The 12,329-nt window shown below is 44.8% G+C and overlaps 1 protein-coding gene and 1 long non-coding RNA gene across 2 annotated transcripts in view; both read right to left on the bottom strand.

Annotated features, from left to right (window-relative positions):
* LOC111869678 (EF-hand domain-containing protein D2 homolog) overlaps window positions 1-12,329 on the bottom strand; it is a 66,632-nt gene that overhangs the window by 20,294 nt on the left and 34,009 nt on the right. The gene's annotated exons all lie outside the window — the stretch shown is intronic.
* Window positions 1,483-10,810, bottom strand: LOC111869680. Its single transcript, XR_002843702.2, has 3 exons — window positions 10,801-10,810; window positions 2,453-2,455; window positions 1,483-1,586 (listed from the first exon to the last, which is right to left on the bottom strand). It is a non-coding gene; the product is annotated as an uncharacterized LOC111869680 (long non-coding RNA).

The following is a 12,329-nucleotide window of genomic DNA, read 5'->3' as shown; positions in this document are numbered from 1 at the left end:
ACTAGTGTCTGCCTCCAATTTAAGTCCTATTTGCTGGTAAAAAGATTCTTCTTCTTGCTAAATGCAGCTTTTGCCATGGCAATCCTGGATTTAATTTCACTAGTACACCTTCCATCATCTGTTAACAAGCTACCCAAATATTACTAGTTCGAAATTGACCTTTCGTCTCAAAAAATATTTGGTGTCATTATCAGATAAACGAATCTTGTTCTGCCATCGCCGGACACCAAGATGCTGCATTGACATCAGCAGTTAACTACCGTGAGAGCAACAGCGCTACATGTACAGTACAGTCCCTTGGAATGAATTTATACTCGTAAGTTGTCGTGAAAATATATATAAAACGGTAGAACGTTGCTCTGCTGATAATCCGAACATGCAGTGTAGGTTAAAATGCAAAAATTTCATGTCTTTGGCGGTTATACATCGAAAATGTATTTGCACAAGAAGTGCTGGAATTCCCCGCGACACAGAATTGCACTAAATCCAGTGCATACGCGATCACGGGGTGAAAACGCTGCTCATGCGTCAGGTTGAATCGAACTGAGATATCGACTGGAACCGAAATAAAACACTCGAACTGAATACTGCACTGCGGCGGCAGATTGAAACTCTACCGGCGTGTTGGCCCTTGTCGAAACAAGCGCATATAGTTAGCACAACTGTGGTCCGCGGACCTCTAGAAATCCCAATGCCATTTATTTATTACGCCGTCAGTACCTTACAATACATAACGCCGATAGCTTGATTTGTGAATAATGGAATGGAAAGGATATCGAAGGAAATGGTCGTGGAATAACGGTGTACTCTAAATGATGCTGTCATATGGATTTACGCTAATAACTATATTCGCAAACATGGAAATTGCAATACAGTATGCACAAAGTTGTGCTATATACAGGTATGCTAGTTACACTATTCCACACAGCTGGACTTGCAGCACTAAAGAAAGTATGAGTCGGGGTAACCCAAAGGCNGTCGGGAGACCCGGGCAGAGTTTTCTGTTCTGCATAAGCGTTCGAGTTCCCTGGAATCCTCTAGCAGGGAGATAGGGTTTGGAACGCGAAGAGCACCGCAGTTGCGGCGGTGTCCGGGTCGTCCCCTCGGACCTTGAAAATCCGGGAGAGGGCTACGCGGAGGTGTCGCGCCGGCTCGTACCCATATCCGCAGCAGCTCTCCAAGGCGAGGAGCCTCTAGTCGATAGACTAATGTAGGTAAGGGAAGTCGGCAAATTAGATCTGTAACTTCGGGATAAGGATTGGGCTCTGAGGACCGGGGCGCGTCGGGCTTGGTCGGGAAGCGGGCCTGGGCGAGGCGGATCCGAGCTCGGTCCCGTGCCTTGTCCTCCCGCGGATCTTCCACGCTGCGAGGGCCCGCGCTAGCTCGCGGCGCCCTCTTCGGCCGCCACTCAACGGTCGACTCAGAACTGGCACGGACCCGGAGAATCCGACTGTCTAATTAAAACAAAGCATTGCTAGGGCCCTAGCGGGTGCTGACGCAATGTGATCTCTGCCCAGTGCTCTGAGTGTCAAAGTGAAGAAATTCAAGCAAGCGCGGGTAAACGGCGGGAGTAACTATGACTCTCTCTGGCCGCGCCATTGCTCAAGCGGTTAGTCGCCGGCTTCCCACCGCGGCGGCCCAGGTTCGATCCCGGGGTCTGGTCAAGTGGGATTTGTGGTGGACAGAGTGGCATTGTGGCAGGTTTTCTCCGAGTACTTCGGTTTCCCCTGCCAATCTTCATTCCACCACTTGCTCCACAATCACCCTCACCTATCATCTGGGGCTGGGACAATAGGCCAGAAGTGGCAGCAGTACAAGGGACTTAGTCCCACCCCACTAGCAATAAAAAAAAGCATGACCTCTGATGTTTATTGTTGCTATCATCTGATGTTCGTAACTACTACCAACTTTGCTGACATGCATAGTGACAAAACAGCAAATGTTAAGACTTGCATATACATATATGGATTTCCAGTCGCTACAGAGACTAAACTATCTGGGTAGGTTATAAGCAAAGATAACTTCCGCCATTACTGTAATTATGTATGTATGCATCAATTCATTGGCACTCGCTGCCGTTATCAGGGCCGAATTTAAAGGGGAGCGACACGAGCTCTCTCCCAAGGGCCTCCACAAAACAGGAACGGAACTCAGAGATTTAACTAAGATATTTGCTTTTCTAAAATCACGAAAAATTCGTTTGTATTTTTAGTTAGTTATCGCACCGCCTCTGTGGTCTAGAGTTCCTGCCTACAAATCCAGAGTTCAGGGTTCGATTCCCGGGGCTACCAAATTTTGTGAGAAGTCTGGAACGGGGTCCACTCAGCCTCGTGAGGATAACTGAGGAGTTATTTCAAGGAAATAGCGGCTCCGGTCTAGAAAACCGTGATTAACGGCCTTGGGGATCCGTTGCGCTGACCACGTGAAACCCTCTACCAGCAAAAGTTGGCACTAACTTCGTTGACAAGTGGTGGTCGCTCTGTCGGTATAGTTCGCTTGCGGACTACAGGCCACGGAGTTCCCATCCAAAATAAATTTTTAACATAAATATACTGTTACTTGATAGGGGCCAGTACATTTTGATTGTCCCAGGTCCTCCCATAACGGTAAATCAGGCCCTGTCCTGGTGGTGGCTTCTGCAATGAGTTTAACGGAAGTGACATCGCAGTCCAGCAGACTGTGCATTACGTTGGTATGCGAGCTCTCTTCACTTCGCCCCTCATCGTGCGTCGCGTAATACGATTACCGCGTTATCTGAGAAACTGCTGACGGTTTGTGTGAAGGACAAGCTCCTTACTCTTTGTTCTCTCGTACTAAGTGGAATTCACAAAGCTTGGATAGAGAATTGAAGAGGTGTGTTAGTCCTTTGTTCTTCTCAGGGCACAAAAACCTGGTGATTTATAGCAATATATAAATCTGGTATGCAGCAAGTTATATTCTATGGAACAAAACAAGGATTGACGAAATAAGGTCACAACTAGTCAAAGAGGAAGTTAGACAAACAAATACCGCGTATGAAAGGAAGAAAAATTGGCTGGAATATCTGCAAAGGATGCCATCAGAAACAGCTGCCAAGTAACTTCTGTTATCAACCGATAAGAAGACGTGATCCAGGAATGCCAAGAAGAAGATGGCTTGAGGATGGAATCGGCTAAGGCCCCCCCATACACACACAGTTTGGCCTTCCGATCGACCTTACAGGCAAAACTTTCACAGTTTACCCCCTCCCTTTCCTCCCCATACACCGGCAGGCTTCATGCCACAATCACGGTCTTCCAGCCTATAATGTTGAGGCACACACGTCACGTGCTACGGTCCTGCAGGCAGAACTGACGGACTGACGAGTTTCCCAACGGCCAACAGCCCAAATGATTGGCCGGCCGCACCACACACATCAGTTTTGCCTTTCAGTCTTCAACTGTGCAGGCCGAACTGGAGGCCAAACCGTGTGTGTGTATGGGGGCCCTAACAAGCTCAAAATTGCTGACGATATAAATCTGGAGTGGGTTCCATGGGTCTCGGCAGCCCCCCCCCACCCCCACCAAGGGAGAGCAGCTAGAAAGTATTCATAAAAAATACATTTAAGCCGTTACAGACTACTCAACTGATCGCCCAAGAGTATTCAGGTAAAAGATTAATACTTGGTATATTTCCATTTTTCCTTCAGTTTTGACAAAAAAAAAAGAGTGGGGCGAGAAGATGTTTGGACTGTCATACTGAAGACGTCACAGTACTGGGATAGTGAAGGCTTCATTTCGTAGGGACTGTCCCTTACGTTGTGAGTAAGATCTGAGGGTCTCACAGCGGTAAATACGAAATTTACAATTTTCTGGTATGTGACAGCGTGTAATTCGGTAGATAGATAGAAACATTTCTGAGGAACTTGTTTCTTCAGTCCTCAGGGCAGCCGAAATCGAATAATTTTGCACCTTATTCATTCTGATATAGACTTCCGTGTTACCCTGAAACTACCTTTTCCAGTTGTGAAATATTCGAATATTTCCGCGTGTAATTAAAATAAACTAATACAATTTGTACATGCAGCTATATGTATATATTTCTGTTTACTGGCTCGCACAGCCAGAAATGTGACTTTGGCACACAGAAGCGCTGCATAATATCTTCATAAACATACAACACACATTATGTAAACAGTGGTACCTACATCCTAGTGATACATACAAACAGACGCACCTACTGGATGCTTTTATCTGTCTCACACACAAGCTGATTTTAAATCTTAACATTGTTGCATAGTGGACTAAACAAAACTAAAAATAAATTCTAATACCAACTGCTACAGGATGCTGAAATGCAACACACATAGCACCAAGTTCCTTTTCAGAGCACGAGGCACCTGTTACGTAAATTTCTTGTCAAATTTTAAAACTACGGAATACTAAACTCCAGATTCAACCAGTAGTGAATGTCGCGGTTTTGGCTGATGGTCAGCACTCATATTTCCCATTCAGGTGGTCCTACGCTTGAATCTCGGCTGGTTAATTTATTAGAATCACTTTTCCGTGAATTTCGGAAGTTCCTAAAAACATTCCAACTTTGCCTTACTTGCCGTTCTAATACCACCCCACACTTCCCCTGATACTGATTTGTGTTAGGGAGCCGGGTTGGCTCAGTCAGTACAGTGACTAGGTTATGAGCTGGAGAACCAAGGTTCGATTGCTGGCAGGAGAAAGGGCTTTACCTTCGTCATCCTTTGCATACCGCATGTGAGGACCCCAGCCTCCTATCCAGTGGATACCGAGGATTCTTTCTCAGAATGTAAATTGGCGTGAAGCTGATAATTTACTTCTATCTAGTGCTGAGGTTAATATACGTGGAGCTATACTTCCATTCCCCATACATCTCAAGGGGACAGGGACAGGGACAATTTTGTCTTTGTATATGTCAGAAACATCTGGAAAATTTTGAAATGTGGTGTTGGAGAAGGATGGAGAAGATCAGTTGGACCGATTATGTGAGAAATGAAGAAGTGTTACTTAGAATCAGTGAGCAGAGGAATATCCTACACGAAATAAGAAAACGGAAGGCTAATTGGATTGGTCATGTTTTACGCAGAAACTGCCTTCTAAAAGAAGTTACCGAAGGAAAGATAGAGGGGCGGATAGAAGTGACAAGAAGACGTAAGAAGATGCTGGATGACCTTGGGGACAGAAGAGGATACTGTCATTTGAAGGAGAAAGCTCTAGATCGCATTAAATGGAGGAACTGTTTTGGAAGAGACTGTGGACGTGTCATCTGACAGATTACTGATGATGATGATATATCATAATCAGCTGCAAGATAAACGTCATGAAGTAAGGTAGTCTCACAATAACAGAAACGTGACGAGGGAAAGAGACGCGACGCGTTAACTCAACACGTGTTTCAGATGGAGGACAAATACCATTTCTCCGTTGGCGATGTCCTCGGTAGTAAGAAAAACATTCTGGGAACAAAATATTACCTGTTTCTTGGCAAGCTTACAGATATGCGTGACCAGCATTCCTACTCGGCCGACTGTGAATGAAAGTCGCTCTCTTTCGTGGCTTTGCCCTCCACTTTCCATTTCTGAAGATGTTTGTTCGTACAGCGAAGTATGTCAACAACAGATATTGCTAATTAGAATGTGTAGCTCTTATCCACAGTTGGCGTTCTTCTGTGTTCTTTGATAATATAAGCTTTAAGATGGTCTGATCCCCAATTCAGGGGTCATACCGTTAGTGTTAATACAAACTCTGCAATAGACCTGCCAAACTGTCCCCATCCTCGCTCGGTTCGCTTATTTGCATGCAGAATCGATCATTTTTACTTACGCCTGACACTAGGTCATGAGAGAGAGTTTAGTTTTTCTGAGGAGAATTTCAGCAATTTCATTTTAACACTAAAGATGGGCACATTATTTGCGTTTGTTTTTTGCTAGAACTGATCTCTGAGAGGTGAAGACGAGAGAGAAATTCGGGGGAACACAAGAGGCATGGCGGTTATCCAGGGTCTGAGCAGTGCTCAAGGAAAGTATCTCAGGTAACCAGTTCTGCGAAGGGCGCGAAACTGTTTTGTTCTGGTTAATTACGAGTTGATTGAGGCACGAAGTTTATTTCGTCTACTGAATTTAAATCTTAGTTCCTACTCCACGGTAAACGCAGTCTCAATTAGGCGTACAAATATCAGCCGAGTAATCCGTTGGTGTTTTATAGGGAACTAATCACCGTTTATTCTAACAATCTATGAAACATGATATATACTCTTGGCAAAATGCGGAGTTCAAGCAGGTGGTACAAAAACCAGTGTGTTTTGAAGCGTTAAAGGTATGCGTCTTGGGCCGCTAACAGCTCTGGGATGCTGGATTCGAATCCAGTTCATGGCATTGATGTGTGTTCGCGTTTTTCTGTCCTGTCTTACGTTGCCATGTGTAGACAGAAACCTTGTAATGGACCTCTGTGATCGCCCGTCCGAGTAAGCTCTCTGTATGAGTTCGAAGGCGGAAACTGAAATGGCTCACGTAACAGTTCAGTGGCCAGCTTTTGTCTTCATGGTGATAAGACAGGAGTGTCTGAAGACGTGTTCCGTAAAATTTGGACCTATGAGTAATTTTTTTGGTTTCCCCTGCCAATCTTCATTCTGCCAATTGCTCCACAATCACCCTCGCCTATCATCTGGGGCTGGTACAATAGGCCAGAAGTGGCCGCAGTACAAGGGACTTAGTCCCACCCCACTAGCAATAAAAAAAAAGAAGTATTTGGGAAATTTAACTTTGTGGTTAACACTGCGCCTCTAATTTTGCTAATATGGCGATATCTAGGCGGCTAGAAAGGGCTGGTAAGTAGATAGGATGGAGGAGAAATGGGATGCGCTCATAATTTTGGTGCGAAATCCGAATGGAGGTCACTTGCAAGGCCGAGAAGTAGATAATTGAAGTATACCACTAAGATGAATCTTGGGAAAACATGCTGTGACAGTGGGAAATTAACAGAACTGGTTTAAGATGGTGTCCAGTGGCTATGCTGAATACCTGGGATGCAGAGCAGGGGGTTAGTTTGTTGCGAAAAAAGTTATCAGCAGGAGAGGTGTACCTGGAGCCATCAGAGACGAAGTGACGGGAGGATGGAGACGGTGTATGTATAATAACGAGCTTCATAACTGGTTTTGTTCTGACCAACTATTATCAGGATGATCAAATCAAGAAAGACGAGACAGGCGGGCAGATCAGAAATCTATACAACATTTCAGTCTCTAAACCTGACGGGAAGAGATTTGGTTTGGAGACCAAGTTATAGATGGGAGGACAATATTCAGACGGGTTTTTATTAGAAATATTGTATTGACTGAATCTGAATCCAGGTTGGATCAGAAAGGGTGCGTACTAATTACAACACCGTTAAGTCGATGTTTACAGGAGGTCGCTCCCACGGTTCACTTGCCCCATCGTCCGATTTCACGCGTCTGTAATCTCGGGCGTCCTACGTGTGAAGTCTGCCGCGTCAATTAACAGAAGCAACAATTAATTCCGCGTCGTAGTTTCGGATGTTCCATAGTTTTTCGCTCTATTTGGAACTGCCTTCGCATGCGCGTGAACACCTCTTCCGTACGGAAACGCCGGTCAAAACCCTTGTCTACCCAACTGCGCCCCCCCTCTCTCTTTTTTTATTGCCTTAGGTAAACAAAATTATACGAGGTTTCGGAAGCTAGATCTGCTTCCGTCAGCAGGTATAAAGAAGAAGTCCTGGGGAAAACTAATCGCATACTTTCTCTTGATACGACATGAACCGCATAGAAAACGACGCGTCTAACAATTCTTATATTTCTGCTCCCGTGTGGAGGCGTGGTCGAATACCTCCACCGTGACTCTGCGAGTCGTAGGAGGCGATGAAAAGTGAAGTCTCAAATCTGAGACAGTAAAATATGGTCGCGAGTCCCAAGGGACTCGGACCCGAAAAAGACCGCGCTAGCAAGGGACAGCAGCATATGCAAAAGACAGACCCTTCCTCTCGTCAGAGAGGGCGCCCAACAAAAATAAGACAGTAACTCTCAAACAGTGATAATATCTGGTCAGGAGTCCCAGCTTGGGCTCGACCCCAAGACTTACTGACTGACTGACTGACCGTCAGTCGCAATGTAACTTTGACTTTGACTTATATTTCTGCGTGTGTATTCGTTGCCGTGGTAACGTCTTTTACCGATTCGTTGCCTAGCAACGATATGGGGTACACATAGAGATATAGAAACTGATGAGATTGATTTATAAATTACGCCGTTGAGATGGGCTCAGGTGCCGTAATATACACACCAAGTTCTATATAGACTGATTCTGCCATTCAAAAGCTAATAAGCGGGCTACACAGTCAGCATGGTGATCTCATAAGCCAACTTTAATGTTTTCAAAATAAGGAAAGGAGGCTGATGAAGGGTAACGGATCCTACTCAGTCAGGCCCAGTGACCGAGACTCTTTCTGTCTAACGGGCCCAACTGAGTAGGATCCTCCCCCCATTTTTATGCCCGTAACGGAATCAGATACAGCTTTCGAAACGTCGTATAATTTTTTGAATATAACTAAAAATGTTCAATATAATTTTGTAATTAATGGTTATATATGTAAGCATATAAGCTAGTTAATTTGTCGCGTGTATCAAGGTAATTTTTCCCCCTTTTTTTCCCCCCCTTGGCACTACAGCCCCAGTGGGCCTAGGCCTACCTCCATGAACTTCTCCGTTCACTTCGGTTTTTCTAGATCTTACACATTGGGTAGGACTCCTTGGGCTGGTGATCAGCTCGTCGCAAGGCCTCTACCTGTACACAAACACAGAAAAACGCACACACACAAACTAAACATCCATGCCCTGAGTGGTATTCGAACCCACGATCCCGGTTTCCAAGCGAGCGAAGACAGTACATGCCTTAGACCGCTCGGCTACCGTGACCGGCAATAAGGTAATTGCAAACCTAAATTATACATACACCATTCAAGCGTGCAGTAGAAATTCTACACGACACTACATAAAGTAAAGCTATTATCGCTTCGTAGTTCTATACCTGCCCTGTCACTGCATCCCTTTCCTCTGCCGATCACAATTAAGAGTGGAAATCTCTCCCCCAGATAGCCTGCCTCAAAGCTGGATGCTGAGACCTTAATTCGAGCCACAAGACTTGTTAGCTCGCCCTGGTATATTAAAGCGTTCAAATTTAGGTGTTTACATTGACAGGTTGGGAGCTTGGTTATTTGCTTATAGCGTTTCTTGCTTATCGCCTTTCTTCTTCCTTGTAGTTTACGGTTCCTGTGTAAAGTAAAGAAAAGCTATCCCTGTAACAGGCCGTGGAGGCCCATAGGGTTGTGAGACGTTGAGGTTCCCACATTTTCTAGACAATCGCTCATAGATGGCGGTAAAGTTGTCAGCCTTAAGCGCCGGCCGCCCTTTACCAACAAGAATATTCCTGGTACTCATTTCTGTTAGAGGCTGAGTCGACCCCAGGGCTATAGTGCGGCTGGGTTAGGTAAATTGAAAAAATCCACCTCATCGGGATTCGATCCCGCGACCTTCCGGCTTGTAGCATAGTGCCTCAACCAACTACGCTACCGTTTGCCCCCGTACGATTCCTGTGAAGATTAAGTATTCTTTAATATACTCGTATCATACTCCAATGAGGTTCAATCCATTATCCCTTAAATAAATAGTTTTATCCTTCAGATTAAACAAGTGTAAATCTTATGCGGATAATTCTCATTAATCTGTCGCATCAGAGAGCCTGGTAATTATCTCGGAGGTTTCCACATTCGTTCAGTGGTTTCTAAATTGAAATGAAAACACACGAAAAATACCACTTGCCACTTCCATATCCTTAATTTAGTCCTTTTTTTTTTCAAACGGACAATTATAACACAGATTACACATTGCTTTTATATTCATGCAGATAAGGAATATGATCTCTTCGTTTACTTCTCACCAAGTCAGTAAGTAGATTGCTTCTAAGCCTTACTTTTCATTGAACTCGGCGCTCAATGTTACGCATGCGTACTGACGTGCTATCAGCACAAGGCAACAGAAAGGCAGCCTTCATGCAGAAGTCGAGGGGATCGAACTACTTGGGGATGCTAACAGCTGATTCACCCGGGAGCTGGATGATTCTGTTCAGGAAAATAAATGGGAGTGACGTCACTCTTTTTAGTCTTATCACACGCCCAGTCGAAACTATCAAACTCATTGCCTCCCTTACTAGCTTGCTAAAAAAAACGCGAAGTTATAAATTATTTATCTGGATTTGCTGACGTCTTTTGAATCAACATAACTATCCCGGAACGATGAGTCGGTCCGTGGTAATTTGTGGGTGCATTACCCAGAGATCAGTAAACCAGTGTCGTGGTCGTAGTCGCCTTTTGTTAGCCAGTTAAAAACAACAAATGAAATGCCCGTTGGAAATTAAACGAGAAAATTTGACAGTTCTCAGGGGGACAAAGTTGCTCGCATCCGTGACATTTTTTAAGTCACACGTGTCCCCTGGGTAGTGCAAAATAAGCAACAAACCTGGCAAAGCTTCCCTCTATTGGGAAGCAAGAAGCAAAATGGGTTAAATGATCCTAAATGCAGCCACTGGAAACCAACCAACCAAATGACAGTTCTCACTTATAGCTACAGTTTCAACAGACGCCCGTTCCCTTGATCTGGCCTGATGCATTACAGCAACTGAAGGGTGGTTTAAAATCGGGATTTCACGTAATATGCAAGTGATGAATTTCGAAATTTCTGAGAAGAGAGCGTGATAGAATAATCGTAATATTAATAGGGTAGAGGTAACTATGTGCCGGTCACGGTAGCCGAGCGGTCTAAGGCATGTACTGTCTTCGCTCGCTTGGAAACCGGGATCGTGGGTTCGAATACCACTCAGGGCATGGATGTTTAGTTTGTGTGTGCGTTTTTCTGTGTTTGTGTACAGGTAGAGGCCTTGCGACGAGCTGATCACCCGCCCAAGGAATCCTACCGAATGTGTAAGATCTAGAAAAACTGAAGTGAACGAAGAAGTTCATGGAGGTAGGCCTAGGCTCACTGGGGCTGTAGTGCCAAAAAAAAAAAAAAAAGAGGTAACTATATAGGATCTGAAGTTCTCATAGCGGTGGTTATGAAGAGTTCCTCCGAAACGTCGGTTGACTTTCAGCGGACTACATGGCGTTATATCCCAGAAGGTAAAACTCTTTCGAGGTAACTATTTTTTCTTCGACAGAGATCGACACGGTAATGCCGACTGACGACAAGTAATCTCGGCAGAAAAGACTGACATTCAATTCTGCCGTTTTCTGGTTCTCCCATAAGTAACATATTTTTTTTTAATTCGCATAGTGGGGGGGTGCAGTCCCACTGGGTCCATTCGGCACGGCGGCCACTGATTGCCCTACTGCACCTGCCCGGGGTGATTATGATAGAGAATTTTGTGGAATGAAGATTGGCAGGGGAAACCGAAGTACTCTGAGAAAACCCACCCCAGCGCCACTTTGTCCATCACAAATTCCACTGTGACGAGACCCGGGATCGAACCCGGGTCGCTGCGACGGGAAGCCAACGGCTAACCGCTTGAGCTATGGCGCGGCCTAACTAACAGATTGCTTTTGCATTTGAGCTGGCAGCACGCAAAAGGCTCTTTCCCACGACCGTCTACACAAATCTTGCCCTTGTAGACGAATTGTAGCCCTGTTAAGGGGGGAGAGGGGGAGGGGGAGAGAGAGCTTGAATGGAACACTGTAACAATCTTATATGAAATACATAAATTTTGTAATGAATGCGAGGTTGGAACTGCTTATTACTTTACTAGATGTCATAATTAACCATAATATCATGTAGACGTGTTTTGAAACAAGTTTAATTATGCGTCTCATTGTAATTAATGAGATCTTCCTCACTAGAGCTGTGAGAACCTGAATTTCTTGGCACACAATGTGTTCCCTAACCTTGGTATACGTCAAAGCATGACTGTTTACATGTTTTCCTACTACTTTGCGTTATGCAAGCCGCAGCAGACGACTCGCATGCAACCTGCTTGAAATAACTGTTGAAGACAAGACTACGACAGAAATTCTCTCTTTTCCCATCTATTTCGGGTTCACTGCACAGTCTACTTTACAGGATGTTTTGTTTAATTGTCTTCTTGTGGATCTGAATTTAAATATCAGCATGGATTGCCTTTCGAGTCTCTGAAAACAAATCCAATGGTGAAGAAAGCAGTCTTCTGGGATTTGGCACCGTGTATAAGTGGTGTTAACCGAGTGGACTGCTTTTACCGTTCTCACGGTCTTGTCGCTTGCAGATTTCTTATACTTTTTCTTCTACCCTGAAGATGGAGGCGATAC

The sequence above is a fragment of the Cryptotermes secundus genome, unplaced genomic scaffold (genome assembly GCF_002891405.2).
Source record: "Cryptotermes secundus unplaced genomic scaffold, Csec_1.0 scaffold1072, whole genome shotgun sequence".
Classification (NCBI taxonomy): domain Eukaryota; kingdom Metazoa; phylum Arthropoda; class Insecta; order Blattodea; family Kalotermitidae; genus Cryptotermes; species Cryptotermes secundus.
Note: the sequence above shows the minus strand (reverse complement) of the source record. Positions and strands in the feature narration are given on the sequence as shown.